A 13,238-nucleotide genomic window follows, 5' to 3' on the forward strand; every position below is an offset into this window, starting at 1 on the left:
AAGGATGGGAATGAGATGAGTACCTCGTCTTCTTGAGAGGGCTTTCTAGTTTCCATATGTGTGATGTTGAGGGTCCGGAGTTCATAGTAACCAGTCCAGGGTAACTCAACGCTTGAGGGTCCGGGGTCTCTTAAGAGATCAGTCCAGGGTAACTCAAGCAGCCATGTGATGACACTCCCTAGTATGTAGCCTAAGTCTCCTCTGTAGTTTTTGTGTATCTCTGGTGGTGTACTTATTGTTGGATGTGGTGTACTTATTGTTGGTGGTGTATCTATTGTTGGATGTGTTTATTGTGGTTACTTACTTTCATTGATGATGATTGGTGTTTCATTATGTTGTACTTTTGACATGTGGTTTTTGACTTGAGGAGGATTATCTTTTGTTGACTTTATCTTGTGATCTTGGTATTTGGTTTATAATTGGTTTGTGTATGATGTTTGGTTATGTGATGTCAGTATTGGATTGAGTGTTCTTTCTTTCTGGTTTATTTTATCTTCTTGAGTAGCATGTGTTACCTTTGAGGTAGTTTTGGCTATTAGGAATTCCATGCCTAGGAATGTTTTATGTTTGATAGCCGTTTGTGGATCGTTCATTATCTTCCCTGCACGGTGGGAGTGGAAGCCTGACTAGGTAACCACGCGGTCGGGAGGTAGGGCCTTCTTACCATTTGGGTCCCCCTTCACATTGCCAGCTGTTGGATGTTCGTTGTAGAAGATGTACCTTTATCATTCTTACTTCTTATCTCAGAGACTTCTTTTCAGATGAAGTATATATGTTATCATGTATTCTGTTGTACAGTATCTATTTTCACATACCCTGCGACATGTGCAGTGGATGTTATTGATTGGATGTACTTTCATTGTATTGTTTATACTTATGCATTTGCTTATGCGACTATATATCTGTTATTCCTTTATGATCTTGAGACATTGTACTTGAAACTTAAACTAATTAATTTAAGATTATTAAATGTGACTCAACGTAAAGGAACCTTTGAGGAATTGAAACTATATTTGTAATTGCAAATGTGTATTTGTTGTGTATGTTCATATTGCTTCCACATTAATGTTATCTTGATGTTGTTTAAACTTTTAAAAAAAAAAAGTTCAATAAACATTGTAACATGTTAGGTTTATTTCTCTTGGGTTCCCGAGCGGGGCGTTACATCTGGTATCAGAGCCTGAGTTTCAACATTGGGAACTCTGGGCATTATGTGCGCCATCACTTGAGCAATTAGTAAAATTACAACGTATTTAAATGACAAACTTATATTGACATCAAACTTGAAACCAAACTGTTGAACAACAAACTTTGAAATGATATATATTCTAAACATGGAACTAGAAAACTTATAAAACTTTTTGGATTATTGGTTTATGTCGGTAGTTATGACCCTATGGTTATGATGGATTCTTAGATGTCGTTGTTGTGTTTAGGTGTTGTAGGAGAGATGACTTCTAGTTCTAGATCCATTGCTAGGGGATCTATTTCAGTATTTGTTTAAAAGATGAATGTTGGATCAATATGATTTTTGGTTTATTATTAAACTAGAATCATATTGCTCTAAGTGTGTTGTAATGTTATTAGTAGAGTCATATCCTTCTATAGGGGGGAAGGGTTCAATGGGACCCGCACAGTGAGTCCTTTAGTGTTATCATTCTTGTGGGCTTCCAGGAGTAAGCCTAATTCTAGTGGGGGTGGATGTAGTGCCTGCCCCTAGTTCACATTCTATTATCATTGTCAAATTCTTTTAAGCTAATTTTATGCATTGATTAGTTTTAGAGATACTAGATTTACATTATTATGATATTATTTCATGACTTTGATTACAAATGCATCGGTTATTATTGCTTAGTTGATTTCATTCATGTGTTGTTAATGATATTTTGATGATCCTAGTTAGTAAATGTGGTTTCTTTCATAAAAATGTTAACATGATGTCTTTAATGATGATTATGTTGTATTGATAGAGATGCATTATTATATGTATGCATTTGATCTTAGATTTGTGATTATTATACTTACCCCATACTTGCATGTGTATGGTGTGTGTGTTTATTTTATCTTTCTGTCTTACGTGTTTGATGTGGTTAAGGGAGGGAGTCGTAGTCACCTGCTAGTCGGGATCTACACGATGAACCACTCCCCGCCATTGTCTGTTTAGTTTAGATATATTATATACATGTACATGCTCGTGTTTTATGCAGGATGTAGGTACCGGGCATCGACTTCCCTGAATTGCCAGGATGAGCGTGCCCTATTACAAATACTCAAATGGTGAGAATAGGAAGATAATGATCAGGTCCAATCCTAGCCATAAGCCTATAATACTTGTCCTGCAAGGAGGACTCGTAACAGACTGTAAACCCTTTTTAAAACCCGTGAGCATTTTTATGCGTATGTTGTTTTGTGAGTCTTTGACGTATTTTCTATTAATTAAGTCTAATTAATAGATTAAATTAATAATTTAATTTAATGGAAAATTATTATGATATTATGAATATTTAATTATATTTAATTAATTAAGAAATTAATTAAATATAAAGAATTGAATTGGAGGATAAAAGTTTTAAGATTAAATTTAGAACATGATAATATTTATTTAATTTAATAATAATATATTTAGAGTTCATTTTAAAATAAATGCTAAATATTATTGTTATTTAAGTTAATAAATATTTATCAAATTAAACGTTCAAAATATATTAAAAAGGAAAAGATATTAATTTATGGAAAAGATTTAAGTTCGCATGAATGAGTTTTAAATATAAGAGATTAATTTAAAAGATAAAAAAAACATGTGAACTTAATAAAGATATTCTAAGAAAGTGTGCATGAGATTTTAAAAAGGTTATTAAATTTATTAAAGTAAAGTAAAGTGGAAAGTTAAATAAAGTAATTTAACAATTCACTTAAAGTGCATGAAGGAATAATAAAAGAATATTTTAATTTTAAAAAAAAATTAATTGTGCATGAATTAATTAATTAAATAAGAGAGAATTAAATATTGGAGATAAAAGTTAAAGTTTAAATTTAGAACGTGATTGATTATATTTATTTAATTTAATAATAATATATTTAGAGTGCATTTTTAAATAAATGCTAAATATTATTGTTATTTAAGTTAATAAATATTTTATCAATTAAGTTTCTAAAAATGAAATCAAAAGTGAAAAGATATTTAATTATCATAAAGATTATAGTTCGCATGATTTATGCATGAGATGAAAATAAAAGAAATTAATTGAAAAGATTAAACAAGTGAAAATAATAAAGATATTTAATCGCATTAAGTACGCATGAGATTTATAAGTTATAAATTGATTAAAATAGAAGTCAAGTGGCTAGTTAAATAAAGTAATTTAACAGTTCACTTAAAGTGCATGAAGGAAAAATAAAATAATATTTTAATTAAAAGCGAATTAATTGTGCATGAAGAATTAATTAAATAAAATAATTATTATTTTAGAGTTGTGGAGACAGAAACCCTAAAGGTAATTAAATTCTATATTAGAGGGTTTTGGGGTCATTATTAGGGGGACAGGTTTTCAGGGAACACACTTTTGGAAAGGGGAGCAAAGAAATCTTTGGAAGCTTGGAAGGGTTCGGATTAGCAAGGGTTTCACCAGATTATTAGCATCAGATCAAGGTAGGGTTTGTGAACCATTCTAGAAACACTTTCGGATCTTTGTCTTCTTCGTGCTTGTTGGAAATTGCTTTCTCAAATTTTATTGAATGAATCTTGCTACCTTTCTTCTGAATCTTTTACGATTTGATTTCTTCTAGGAATCGGGATTGAAAAACTATTTAGAAAACCTTGTTTTACTTCTGAAAGAAATTTAGTATTAAATTGAAATTTGGGTTTTGAATTAAAATGGAATTAAGAAATTTAAATTTGGAAGGGGTTTGTTTTTGGAAATGAAAATCTTAGGATTGAAAATTCGAAGGGTTCAATTTATTTTTCCTATCAGATTAATATCGTAAATGTTATTAAAATATGTATATATTAAAATAATATTGTTATGAAGTTCGTTGAGAAAAATATTATAAAATAAAGAATATAGAATTATAATACAATTCTTAAAATTTTCATATATAATAATTTATCTAAATTTATTAGAAGGGTTGTTCTTCTAATAAACAAAATTATTGAAATTTGACTTAGTTAAAAAAAAAAGAAAAAAAGAAAAAAAAAAAAATAATAATAATAATAATAAAATAAAATAAATTAATTTTAAAAAAATTAATTAAAAAAAAAAAAAAACGAAATTATAAAAAAAGAAATAAAAAAAGAAATTTTTTATAACCCCTGTCGGCGCCGTACGCTGCTGATGCAGGCTGCGGCAGCCCCTTTAAGGGGAGGCCGGCGGCCCTTTATAAAGCCAGCGGGCTTTTAAAAAAATACGCTATGTTTATTAATTTATTTTTTATTAATTTTAAAATGTAATAATGTTTATTAATTTTATTAATGCAATTAATATGGTTAATAATATTTACTATTTAACCATTTGAATTATTAATGGAATTGGGAAATATTTCTATTTAGTAATCGAATAATTTAATAAATGATTAATATTACTTCTAAGTCTTGATATGTTATTATATGAACAAGAATGAGTTTATTTGCAAGGGTTAATTATGAAGGTTAACTGAAAAACTTACTTACTTGAAAACATGTATTAAACTGGAAATTTAAAACCTTAATTCAAACAAATACACGGGTGTATTGTATGAGTAATACTGAGAATCGTATACACTTGAACATAGATTGAAACGCAAATTGAAACTTATATTGAAAACGAAAAATTGAAACCTTACATTAATTCAACAATATATTATCAATCAAATCCAATTGTGAGACTATGATGTTTTCTATGTACTGTCTATATTTCTTTTTGGATTTTGGTGTTGTTTAGATGTCGACCAGTCTAGGATGTACACCAGAGGTTTTGTGAGATTTCTTGGATACTATTATGTGGCTAGATGTTATGATGATTCTTGTGATTCAAATTGGAGTTTATACTTATGAGATTTGTTTTGTGAGCATTTATGTGTATTTGGATTTAGTTTGATCCATCTTGTTATCAGGTTGCCTGTTAAGGAACCAAGTTTGATCTTTATGGGTGTTGTGGTATGGGACACAACTGTGTTTTTATGTGCTTAGGAGAGGTTGTCTAGGTATGTGACTTGGGAGTGGCTTGCATAGGGGTCCGGGACCCAAAGTGGTCAGTACCAGGGTAACCTAATGCAAGTTATGTAATAAGTGATAACCTAGTAATTAAAATTTATGGGGGGGAAAACACACTAAAAAGATAAGTTAGAGATTTTTGATTTACCCATGCCTTGAGTGCTTGTATAGACTAAGGATGGGAATGAGATGAGTACCTCGTCTTCTTGAGAGGGCTTTCTAGTTTCCATATGTGTGATGTTGAGGGTCTGGGGTTCATAGTAACCAGTCCAGGGTAACTCAACGCTTGAGGGTCCAAGGTCTCTTAAGAGATCAGTCCAGGGTAACTCAAGAAGCCATGTGATGACACTCCCTAGTATGTAGCCTAAGTCTCCTCTATAGTTTTTGTGTATCTCTGGTGGTGTACTTATTGTTGGATGTGGTGTACTTATTGTTGGTGGTGTATCTAATGTTGGATGTGTTTATTGTGGTTACTTACTTTCATTGATGATGATTGGTGTTTCATTATGTTGTACTTTTGACATGTGGTTTTTGACTTGAGGAGGATTATCTTTTGTTGACTTTATCTTGTGATCTTGGTATTTGGTTTATAATTGGTTTGTGTATGATGTTTGGTTATGTGATGTCAGTATTGGATTGAGTGTTCATTCTTTCTGGTTTATTTTATCTTCTTGAGTAGCATGTGTTACCTTTGAGGTAGTTTTGGCTATTAGGAATTCCATGCCTAGGAATGTTTTATGTTTGATAGCCATTTGTGGATCGTTCATTATCTTCCCTGCACGGTGGGAGTGGAAGCCTGACTAGGTAACCACGCGGTCGGGAGGTAGTGCCTTCTTACCATTTGGGTCCCCCTTCACATTGCCAGCTGTTGGATGTTCGTTGTAGAAGATGTACCTTTATCATTCTTACTTCTTATCTCAGAGACTTCTTTTCAGATGAAGTATATATGTTATCATGTATTCTGTTTTACAGTATCTATTTTCACATACCCTGCGACATGTGCAGTGGATGTTATTGATTGGATGTACTTTCATTGTATTGTTTATACTTATGCATTTGCTTATGCGACTATGTATCTGTTATTCCTTTATGATCTTGAGACATTGTACTTGAAACTTAAACTAATTAATTTAAGATTATTAAATGTGACTCAACGTAAAGGAACCTTTGAGGAATTGAAACTATATTTGTAATTGCAAATGTGTATTTGTTGTGTATGTTCATATTGCTTCCGCATTAATGTTATCTTGATGTTGTTTAAACTTCAAAAAAAAAAAATAGTTCAATAAACATTGTAACATGTTAGGTTTATTTCTCTTGGGTTCCTGAGCGGGGCGTTACACTATGATTAGGGTTAGGGTTAGGGTTAGTGTTAGGGTTAGGGTTAGGGTTATGATTATGGTTAAGATTGTGATTTAGGATTGGGATTATGGTTAATATCAGGGTTTAGTTTTATGCTTTCAATAATAACTAGGTTAGATTATGTTTTAGATTACTATTTGGATTATGGTTATACTTAGAGTTACGATTATAGCTACGATTTAGGTTTGGCCTCATGCTTAGAATTATGTTCAGGGTTAGGTTTATAGTTAGGATTGGGATTATGGTTGCAGTTATGTTTTACATAATGTTTTGGTCTAGTATTTGGTATATAGATAAGAAGAAGGTTAGGATTAGAGTTAAGATTATGATTAGGGTTTTGGTTTAATCTTATAGTTAGGTTTGGGGTTTAGATTTGGTTTATGGTTAAGATCATGAATAGGATTAAGGTCAGGATCAGGGTGTAAGGTTATAGTTAGAATTAAATTTAGGTTTAGGGTTCCCATCATGGTTTTATAGTTAAGGCTACGATTTAGAGTTGGAGATGGATAATAATTAGAGATTAGTATTATGGTTTAGATTTTGATTAAGAATCATATTCTAGTTAGGGTTAGGGTTTAAGTTTATGGTTAGATCTATGGTAAGGCTTAAGGCTTTAATCATTTTTCTAAGGTTATTGTTGAGATCATGGTTAGGGTTCTATGATATGTAAACATTTAGAGTTTAAAGAACTATGACTGTATATAGTTAGCGTTAGTGTTAGGATTTAGGTTTATGGTTTGGATTTTAGTTAGGATTAGGTTATGGTTAAGGTCATAATTAGGGTTAGAGTTACTGTTAGAGTTAGGACAATGGATAAGGCCTACATTTAGGGTTATGAATAGAATTTTGGTTAAGGTTAAGGTTTTCATCATATTAGGTCACTATTACCTAGTAATGGTTAGGTTAAGGGTTAAGATTGTGGTTGGGGTTTAGGATTAGAACTATGGTCAAGGTTTACATAATGGTAAAGGCTAAATATAGGGCTAGGGCTAGGATTAATATTATTCTTGGGATTACCTTTTGGGTTGAAGATATATGTGGGTTTATGATAACTATTAGGTTAAGATTAGGGTTACGATTAAGGATATAGACAAAGATAGTATGAGAGGTAGAATCATAACTATTTTATATTTTAGAAATTATATGTTTAGGGCTTGTTTTAATTATAATGATAATTATATAGTTATACTATGATTAGAGTTGTAGTAATTGCTATCTTTAAAAGTTGTGCCTAGATAGGATTCTAACTCAGTCAACTTTGGGTAACATGGAAACACTCCTAAGTAGTGGGAAGTACCTAAGTTAGGAGTGAATTTGGGTTATAGGTTGGATCCTCATGATGTTCCACTGATTTACTTCAAACAGGAAAATAAACTTTAAGGGAAAGGGAAAGAAGAATTGCTTTAAAGTAGATGTTAAAAGAAAATGAGGTGATACACTACATGGTAGGATGAAGATATTGCTGGCCTAACTTGATGAAACACTTCTAGGTAGCTAACAAGAACTCAATATTGCAAAAAATCATTCACATATAAATATTTCGCAAGAAGGATGTACTTCAGACAAGGATTTGAAGGGAATGATAGCATTTACAATGTCACAACTTGAAAAAAGAGTAGAGTATCTCGACTCGCAACCTACATGAAAAATCAAAACTCCCTTGTAGTTGAAACTGAGACAAAACCCAACGATTCAAAGAGTAAATCTCAAGAAATTCTATCAAATCAAAAGCTTAAGCAACAAGCAGACACAATAAGGGTTATAAGATTGTTCCTTCATTCAGATATCAAAGGTCATTGAACAACATTCATCCAAATTGAATATAAAGATAAAATGATTTGCTAAGAAAAGCATGAAGGACTCCTAAGAGATCTCGATAATGCTATCTTACATAAAACTTAAAAAATGATAGCCCTTTCTCCACATCTTGGGAATCCTTAAATAGACCAGGATTGCAACAAGCATCAGATGGGAGGGGCACATGTCAAAAATTCATTGGAAAAGTACAAATATTTTATAAAATTACATTCACATTTACATTCTATACTCTCCCCGTCATGGGTAAGGCTGGGTGCCCTTATTGTAGGAGGACCTTAACTAATTCTTTGCTTCCTATAGCATCCAAAGATCAAATCCACAACCACCTTGTTGCTATAGCAATCAACAACTATAACTGGCTTCAAGAATGAATCATATCTTCTTGGTGATCATCCCACAAAAATTATCTGATCTGATCTCCACAATACCCATGCTTAACTGCAAATCAGATATTCATTAAAACTAGGTTATTTGAGTCACCAACTCGTCCCTTTGATCAATGCCAACCCACGTCGCTTCATTTTTGTATTGATATTGCACCTCCCTAGGGTCAAAATTTAACTGACTGCCAAGACATATCTACATGTTACAACATGATAGGTCGAGTATGCCACCTTTGGTCAATTTCACAAATGAGTATCCAACAAGGTCATATACATAATAATTGAAAAGTCAACTTTAAACTTTGACTCCCAATCTCTCGATACTATGACCTTATGACATATTGGGGAGAAAAACCCTTCGTAATATCTTACCATGAGGATCCTAGCTTCACAATCCTATGATCATTAGAAATCTTCTTTATATCATAGCATCAGAAGCCCATGAAAATAGCTCTACAACCATACAAAATACTGGGCATTGTAGCATTGGAACATGCTTTTTGGCCCCTTATGACCTTACGATCGCCCTTTCCCTTCACTGGTGTGGAATCTTATCTTTCTTTTGACTGCCCTACGATCTTATGATCGCAACTAGCTAACCATTGGTGTAGCTTTAGCAGTCAACCTTCAGACTTCTACGATGTCACAATATAGGCTTGTGTAATTTGTTACAACTTCACTTTTCATCCCTCACAATCCTACAATCCCATCTTTATTGTGTCATCGAACCCCTTCTGTTCTAGCTTTACGATCCTTTAATCAACTATGTGTCATAACATTAGAACTTGGAAATTTTGTCATGATATCTCAGCTTTACTGCCTTCCCCATTCGATCTTACGACGATATGATGCCATGATGGAGTGTAGCACCTCAAGTCGTTTTCCTTGGATTTACGATCTTATGACTGTCATAAGATCATAACCCATTCCTTCTCGACTAAAAGACATCAAATGAATCGTACTTACCTTTATCAATGACCTTATGAAACTCATTCTAAAGGTGACCCTACCATTTTCCTTTGACCCTTTGCTTCTCTTTTTTTTTTGAAAATGTGCCACATGTTGGCCATTCATTTTCTTACCTCTACTAGATTGTCATCTATTTCCATAAGGACATGCATCACCTCCTCGCTTTGTCATTATGGATAGCAAATGTGCAACTCCACAAAGTGACAAAGTGACATCCATTTGATCAAGTAAAATCTATGGACATCAAAAGTTGAGATGTGCTTGGCAGAGTCAACCCTTTTGACCAATTAGGCATTGCCAAGTCATCAAGTTTTCTTTGATCCTTTTATTATTGTGCAGCCTAAACCTTCAATCTGACCTACTTGGACATGTGTCAATATGTCGCTATGTCGCTATGGATAAAGACCTTGTGGTTTCTATTAGCAACAAAGCAATAGTTGTAGATCTACCAGAGATCTACGATGGAAAATATTGTTGAATCTTCTTTGTGCCCCTCAAAATCTTCAACCAATGGGAATGCATTTGTATGTCAACCTATTCTGACATCACTTTTTTCATATTGTAGTCTGCCAACCAAAATTCATCCCACATATCCATGTGAAAAGTGCTCACTATGTCACATAAATTAAAGTTCTTGCAACCTTTTATAATGACATAGTGAGGGCCATTGATCTTGGGAAGATCTGATGGATGAGAAGATGCATGATGAACTCTATTGGGACCTGAGGAAAAGAGGGTCCACCATGCTACGTATCCACTGATTACTTTGTCGCTATGGATAAAGAACGTGCAACTCCACAAAGCGACAAGATGACAACCCTTGATCTGTTGGAGATCAAGGGCCCTTGTGACTTTTGATTTTGTGACATAAAATGGGACCCACAAAACTTAGAGTGTATTGCCTCTCCCATTTGACTTTTGTAAGTCGTCCTGATGGATGCAACCTTGATGATCTTTTGTTGTGATGGGATCATGATTGTGACCCTAAGTGGTCTACACCGTTGAGGTGTTTGGGTTTATGTTTCTGTATTAGTTGCTTTGATTACTTTTTTGACTGATCTTTGAGATTATGATGTGATTTTTGGTTCACTGAGGTTTGTGCCAGTGGTTACCAGGATCGATATGGTATCATGAGGTTGTTCAGTGATTACCCTGAGATGTGTGCAGAGATTGCACTATGTTCTTTTACCATGCTACACTGGACTGGGTTCCTGTAGTAGTGGTTAGTCATGTTTATGACTGTGTTTGCTTATGTGTTTTAAATGCCTTTTTAATGCAGAGTAATCAATCATTATTAATGTGTAAGTAATTAAATGGATTGTTCATGTGGGATTATTTGGTTATGTGTTGCGGACTTTCACCTTGTTATATTTCTGATCTGAGAGATATCTGTTCTTATGTGATGTTTTACATTTGAGATGACCTAAGGGTCAAATGTTACTCTTTGATTCCAGTATCATAGATATTAGACTACTATGCTGTTTAGTTAATCATATTGCATGATGATGCCATTTTGAGATGACAGTGTGTTTTATGATGATATCTGGTTATCTAGTTATCTGGTATTTGGACATACCTCTGATTTCACTATATGATGGATTTAATGCTATGGTTATTTACTTCATTCCTGCGTTGCTATGCCTTTTGTGAACGTGAGTGATGTAACTAGATTATTTTAATATAATTAAATAAATGGTTAAATTAGGTGATTTAATGCATTTATTGCTTCGGCTATGTTATTATATGCAATTGCACTTGATCGTGTTGTTTAGTGTGCAGGATTTATATCCCTGGCAGTGACACATGGAGTCAGTGATTCAGCCATTCATATTTTACTAATGTCGCCTTTGTATGGTCGACGTATCCTTCATTAAATGTTTAATTTAAACCTTTCGGTGATTATTAAATCCGAACTCATTTGCATTATGTGATTAGACTAGTAAGCATGTCTGTGCATTTAGAGGTTCGCATTGTCGCGAAAGTTGTTAAGGTGATTTATGTGTTTTTGGGTTTTTGGGCTTTTTAATTGATTTATTTATATTTCTGGCAGCTTTGCCATAGATGAATTCCTATTTATAAGAATAGCCTGTTTTCGTTCGGGTGGATTCGGGGTTTAACTAGGTTGGCTGGTTAAATGCCCCAATCGATTATTCACCCGAAAAGTGAATAAGTATCCAAAGAGGAATTTAATTCCTCACTTCTCACTTTCAAATTCGAAAGTTGGAGAGTAAAACCCAAAATCCTCTCATGAGGATTTACTGTTTTGTTCGTTGTGGGAGCTACGAGCGTGGGATCATCGCGAAGTTGGGCTCGTTGGATCCAACTCGGGGAAACCTTGGATTGCCACGATTTTCAGCTACTTCTGCGGGATATTTATTTTATGGTTCAGATTCCCATTTTGCCCTTTTGGCTGTGAGGTAGGGCTTTTCTGTTTTATTGTTTCTGCTCCATTTCTGCTTCTATTTTTGGTAGTCGTTTGTTTGGAGGCTAAGAACTAGTGTTCCCCTCCGTTTTTGTATGCTAGTTCTACCCGGTTGGGCGGGTATGAACATTTCCCTATTTTCTAAGATGAGCGTTTGGAATTTTACGCCGTTATGCTGACCGTTTTTGCATACAATGTCCGATTTAATTTATTTTTGGATTTTTGGGGTTTTTGAACCCAAAGGCCAAATGGGTTTTAATTTTGAAGTTTTTTCAAAATTTGGGATTTTTACCTCATTTTGCGTGCCACCTTGTTTTCTCAGGTTTTCTTGGCACAATGTGGGTTGTGGACTTGGATGATCCGTTTGGATATCAGTCAGACCACATTTGCATTTTTATGTTACATTGGGATGCATGTTACATCCGTACTCTCGACATTGTGTTCGGTTGAGTGATTTTATACTTGTTGTTATGGTTTTTGTTGGACCTTTGTTTTTGTTCATGAACGCTAGGATTCGTGTAGAATCCATACTCTCGGATTGAGGCCGGTTGAGTGAGTTCATGATGTTTGGTCTTGTTGCATCATTGGGATTCGTGTGGAATCCATATTCTCGTATTGAGGCCAATTGAGTGATTTAATGATGTATGGTTTTATCGGCTTTAAGATTCGTATAGAATCCATCCTTCCGTGTTGCTTTCAGTTGGGTGTTTTCTTTGCATTATGTTCTCATTCTTGTCCTTGTGTTATGATCTTCGTGATGGTGGTGCGCCACACACGAGTACGTGCGCGTACATTTGTTGGGTGACTTACGAGGCCCGATCTTCCGTGGATTTGCCGAAAGTTATGATCATTGGGGTTGGGATGGGAGTATGCATGCCCACGGGCACTTGTTGTAGGATGAGCATGGGTAGGGTAGGGTAGCATCTGGAGGGGGGCTTCTATCTCACAGCTCGGCGTTCATGGCGCCGGAGGTTGACGAAGGATAAGAAGTTTTAAGCAAGTGATAACTAAATAAAATGTGTGATTGTTAATAAAACTTAAGATAAGTAAAATGTGTGAGCACCCAATTAAGTTTGAGGACACAATGTGTGAGCAC

This window comes from Cupressus sempervirens, chromosome 5 (assembly GCF_028749045.1).
Source record: "Cupressus sempervirens isolate cs-2001-9-10 chromosome 5, ASM2874904v1, whole genome shotgun sequence".
In the NCBI taxonomy this organism is placed as follows: domain Eukaryota; kingdom Viridiplantae; phylum Streptophyta; class Pinopsida; order Cupressales; family Cupressaceae; genus Cupressus; species Cupressus sempervirens.